The sequence below is a fragment of the Mercenaria mercenaria genome, chromosome 6 (assembly GCF_021730395.1).
Source record: "Mercenaria mercenaria strain notata chromosome 6, MADL_Memer_1, whole genome shotgun sequence".
In the NCBI taxonomy this organism is placed as follows: domain Eukaryota; kingdom Metazoa; phylum Mollusca; class Bivalvia; order Venerida; family Veneridae; genus Mercenaria; species Mercenaria mercenaria.
The window spans coordinates 42,041,769-42,047,768 of NC_069366.1; positions in this window are offsets into that span (position 1 = coordinate 42,041,769).

Sequence of the window (6,000 nt, forward strand, 5' to 3'; positions counted from 1 at the left end):
CGTAGGGAAAAACCGAGACCACTTTTCTGTGGTACAACATGGATGGTACCTCTAATTTTTAGGTGTATTTTTACATACCTGTACCTGATAAGGATTTTTTTTTGTGGACTTTGAATATTTTTTTGTGGACTTAGATTTGTTTTTTGAAGTTTTCCTTTTGTTGTTCCACTCCTTTGGGCTACAACAGTCAAGTTCTTTAAATTTTGCTCCCATCCTATGATGTAATCCTTCGGGCGTATGTTGCCCCGCTTGGCGGAGCTCTTGTGTTCAAAAGGGGGCCCTTGGCCCCTTTTAGGGGCTGCTAGAGTTAAAAATAGAAATACATTTAAATGACTTCTAAACATGAACAGCTGGATTTAGCATCGTTATATGGTCCAGTATCAGATTTTTCAAATGGGGGCATTTGGCACTGTCTAATTAGGTCTTTGCCCAGTTTTGTTTCAAATTGGGACACTTAGCATTTTTAAGGGGCCACTGGAGATAAAAATAGAAATACTTTTAAATAACTTTTTCTCATGACTTTCTCCACAGAAAAATGTTCTCTGAAATTATTGGATGGGTCGTTATGAAGCTTGGTCTATAGCATTGTTATAAGGTCCTTGTCACTGTTACATGGACCCTTTTAGGATCTGCTAGAGCTAAAAATAGAAATACCTTTAAAAGACTTATTTTCATGACTTTCTCCACAAAAACATCTTTTCTGAAATTATGGCCAGAATTAAACCAAACTTGGTCTGTAGCATCCTGGCTATGTACTCTCAAATGTGTTCACATGGTTCAATTTGACCCATTTTAGGAGCCCTTGAGCTAAAAAAAATAAAAAATGAAAGAACTTCTCATGAAGTGCCTGGTGGATCTTCAACAAATTTGATCTGTAACTTTAGTACATCTCCAGGTCTGTTCAAATTTAGGCAGTTTCTTCCCCAAAATTTGTTCAACTGAGGGATACTCAGCCCCTTCAGGGGCAGGTAGAGCAAAGAGGAATACCTTTGAAGGGGCCACCATGGCTGAGTGGTTGAGGTCCCTGACTCAGATCATTTGCCCCTCACCTATGTGGGTTCCAAGCCTTGCTCAGGGCTGTCCAACTGGCTTAAGGAAGGTCTGGTTCAACCTAGGTTCCCACATGTGATGAAATAATTCACAAAGGGGCTGCAGGGGTCTTCCTAAACCATGAAAAGCTGTAAATCACCATATGACGTATAATTGTGTCAGTGTGATATTAACCAAACAAAAACAAAAAGAAATACTGTTGAACAACGTCTTGTCATGAACTGCATGATGGATCTTGATCAAATTAGTCTATAGCATTATAAGGTTCTCTCCTAAATGGAGGCACTTTGAGGGGCCAGTTTAGCTAGAATTAGAAATGCATTTAAAAGTATTCTGCTCATAAACTGCTTGATAGATCAACATCAAATTTGGTCTGTAGCACCGTTATAAGGTCCTCTTTACAATTGTTGGTCTTTAACATCATTGTTAGGTCTCCTTTTCATGTTGTTCAAATGGGAACATTTCCACTGCAGCTAACAATAGGAATACCTTTAAACAACTTCTTCCCTTGGAAGTGCTTGATGGGTCTTCATCAAACTTGGTCTGTAGCAGTCTTATGAAGCCCTCTGTTAAATTTCTTTGAATGTGTGTAGGGTGGAGGTCACTTGGCTTCTTTAAGGGAACACTTTAAGCTGAAATTAGAAATATCTTTAAATGACTTAATCCAGCAGATCTTCATTAAATTTTGCCTATAGTATCCTTGTAAGGACGTTTCAGATTTGTTTAAATTGAGTCACTTGACCTGTTTTAAGATTTTTATGCACAGTTGTTACCATTCATGCTCATAAACTGCTTGATAGATCATCATCAAATTTGGTCTGTAGCACCGTTATAAGGTACTCTACAATTCTTGGTCTTTAACATCATTGTTAGGTCTTTTTTTCATGTTGTTCAAATGGGAGCATTTCCACTGCAGCTAACAACAGGAATACCTTTTAACAACTTCTTCCCTTGGAAGTGCTTGATGGGTCTTCATCAAACTTGGTCTGTAGCAGTCTTATGAAGCCATCCGTTAAATTTCTTTAAATGTGTGTGGGGTGGGGGTGGGGGGGGGGAGGGGGGGTGGGGGTCACTTGGCTTTTTTAAAGGAACACTTTAAGCTGAAATTAGAAATATCTTTAAATGACTTAATCCAGCAGATCTTCATTAAATTTTGTCTATAGCATCCTTGTAAGGATATTTCAGATTTGTTTAAATTGAGGCACTTGACCTGTTTTAAGACTTCTATGCACAGTTGTTACCATTCGTGATTCAGTGTGTCATGCGTATATTCAAAGTCAAATATGTGATCAGTTTCAGATGAGTGTCTTAGGGCCGCTATGGCCCTTTTGTTTTAATTGTGCTTTTTTGTTTTTTGACAAGACAAGTTTTAGGAAGCAAGAATGTAGCTGTGTGTTAAATTTTTTTTAATTGTTTGAATCTTGCAAAAGAAATATATGTTTAAGTCTTACCATTCAAAGTTTTCACTTAGTAACAATTTTATTTTTTAAGTTTTACATAAACATAATTATTTTTATATGTATCATGTGATGGCGTTTGTAATATTTCGTGTCTGGAGCATAACTTAACCATTTAAGGTATTGATTTTAAACTTGGCATATTACTAGATGGCGATTAGATGATGTGCAGGGCATATGAACCAGGTTGATAGGTCAAGGTCACAAACAGAGATTTGACTCTCATATTTTTTGCCAGAGCATAACTGAATAACTATTCAAGGTGTTGACTTTAAACATGGCACACAGATACCAGTAGCTGGTGATGAGACATGAACCAGATTGGTAGTTCAATGATCAAGGTCACAAATAGAGCTCAGAGGTCAAATTCGCCCTTCATATTGTCTGTCCATGGAATAACTTAATAATCATTCAAGATATTGGCTTTTATTAGCTCACCTGTCACATAGTGACAAGGTGAGCTTTTGTGATCACCCTTCGTCCGTCGTCAGTCTGTGCGTCCGTCCGTGCGTCAACAATTTCTTGTCAGTGGTTTCATTTATGATTTTATTTTAACCAAACTTGCACACAACTTGTATTACCATAAGATCTCGGTTCCTTTCTTGAACTGGCCAGATCCCATTATGGGTTCCAGAGTTATGGCCCCTGAAAGGGCCAAAATCCGCTATTTTGACCTTGTCTGCACAGTAGCAGCTTTATTTATGATTTGATTTTTACCAAACTTGCACACAACTTGTATCACCATAAGATCTTGGTTCCTTTCTTGAACTGGCCAGATCCCATTATGGGTTCCAGAGTTATGGCCCCTGAAAAGGCCAGAATTAGCCATTTTGACCTTGTCTGCACAATAGCAGCTTCATTTAAGATTTGATTTTAACCAAACTTGCACACAACTTGTATCACTATAAGATCTTGGTTCCTTTCTTGAACTCGCTAGATTCCTTTATGGGTTCCAGAGTTATGGCCCCTGAAAGGGCCAGAATTAGCTATTTTGACCTTGTCTGCACAATAGCAGCTTCATTTATGATTTGAATTTAATAAAACTTGCACAAAACTTGTATTGCCATAAGATCTCAGTTCCTTTGTTGAACCGGCCAGATCCCATAATGGGTTCCAGAGTTATGGCCCCTGAAAGGGCCAAAATTAGCTATTTTGACCTTGTCTGCACAATAGCAACTTCATTTATGATTTGATTTTAACCAAACTTGCACACAACTTGTATCACCACAAGATCTTGGTTCCTTTCTTGAACTGGCCAGATTCCTTCATGGGTTCCAGAGTTATGGCCCCTTAAAGGTCCAAAATTGGCTATTTTGGCTTTTGCAGCCATATAGAGACTTCATTTGATACAAACTTCCAAAATATCTTCAACAACAATAAATCTTGGATTCCATCTATGACAAATCAGATCCAATCGTTGATTCCAGAGTTATTTTATATCTGATTACCTCCCCTGATTGTAGTCAAAATGGATTTATATCAGTAAGTACTTATAGGACTTATTTGAAATTTCATTACTGTCATTAGTTGGACTGAGCCAATTAGGGTAGATAACTATGGACTGATTTTATGTCAGATTACCTCCCTTTATTTCAAATTAAAATGGGTATATCTCTGTAACTAATGAAGATACTGATCTGAAATTTCATTTATGTCAACAGATTTATTTGGCAGATCCTTCTTTTGTTCACTTACAATAATTTTCTTTTTAATTACTTCCCTTTTACGTTAATATAAATAGCTTATTTTTAGTAACTTTTTTATTAATGGCCGTAGGGAAAAACCAAGACCACTTTTCTGTGGTACAACATGGATGGTACCTCCAATTTTTAGGTGTATTTTGGCATATCTGTACATTGTAAGAATTGCTTTTCTTTTTGGTTAAATTTCTTTCCTTTGTTGTTCCTGTCCTTTGGACTTAGATATTTTTTCAGAGGACCTTCTTGTCCTCAAGTGCAATGATAACAGGTGAGCGATATAGGGCCATCATGGCCCTCTTGTCTTTTCATATAGATAGGTGGCAATGAGACAATATGCAGAGCACATGGACTAGTACTGTAGGCCAAAGCTCAAGGTCACAGGAAAGTCAAATCTGTCTGTCACATTTTGAGTGCAGGGCATAACTTGATAACAAATGAAGGTACTGAATTTAAACTTGGCATATAGGTAGGTGGCAGTGAGGTGATATGGGAAGCACATGAATTCGGTCAGTATGTCAGAGGTCAAGGTCACAACTTAAGTTAAAATCTGTCCTTTGTATTTTGTGTTCAGAGCACAACTTCAAAACTATTCTTTTAAACTTCCAATATAGTTTGGTGGTGATTAGGTAATCCATTTTACTTGCATTTCCCCTCTCCCCACTCCCCCTGCCAACAAAGAAAGAAAAAAAAATCACTGTTACACTTTAATATTCGGGTGCCTTAGTATTCAAGCACTTGGTTGGTAGGTCAAAGGTCACACATTGATTTCAAATCTGTCTTTTTGTATTTTGTTTCTGGGGCACAACTTCAAAACTGTTCTAAGTGTTGGCTTTAAACTTGGAATAAAGTTGGGTGGTGATGAAGTGACTTGAGGAGTGCAACAATCTGCATTACTCCCCCTACCCCTCTCCCTAAAAAGGTTTCTCGTTTCTTAGTATTCCATCACTGTTGCCATATTAAATCCCCGAACCCCCATCAACTGCCACGTTACATCCCCCTCTACCACAAACACCCTCAAACCCCCATCAACTGCCACGTTTCATCCCCCTCTACCACATACACCCCCAAACCCCCATCAACTGCCACGTTACATCCCCCTCTACCACACCCACCCCCAAAACCCCATCAACTGCCATGTTACATCCCCCTCTACCACACCCACCCCCAAAACCCCATCAACTGCCTCGTTACATCCCCCTCTACCACACCCACCCCCAAACCCCCATCAACTGCCACGTTTCATCCCCCTCTACCACACCCTCCCCCAAACCCCCATCAACTGCCACGTTTCATCCCCCTCTACCACACACACCCTCAAACCCCCATCAACTGCCACGTTTCATCCCCCTCTACCACACACACCCAAGAAAAGAATTCTTTTACTTCCTCCTCTGATGTAGAACAGTGTATTGCCCTGCTTTGTGGTGCTCTTGTTATGAAATGGGAAAAAAAAACAAAAGTTTGTACCATAGTAGTGCATATCGTGGCCTCAATGTGAAACTAGTCTATCTGCTTCTATTTCTGTATACACATAGACTAGTTTCGCGTTGAGGCCACGATATGCAAATGTATTAAATGATGAACATTCTTGTTCAGTAAACATGCTTCTTTGCAGATTGTTGAATGTTGTTGTATTCTTACTGTTAATGATGTTATTTACAGGATTATATCGAGGGTTGAGCGCGAAACTATTGTATCTTGTTCTTTATTTATATACAGTTACAATAGTTTCGCGCTCAGCCCACGATATGTATATTTACATAATCATGTTTGCGAACTTTGATCATGTGAGC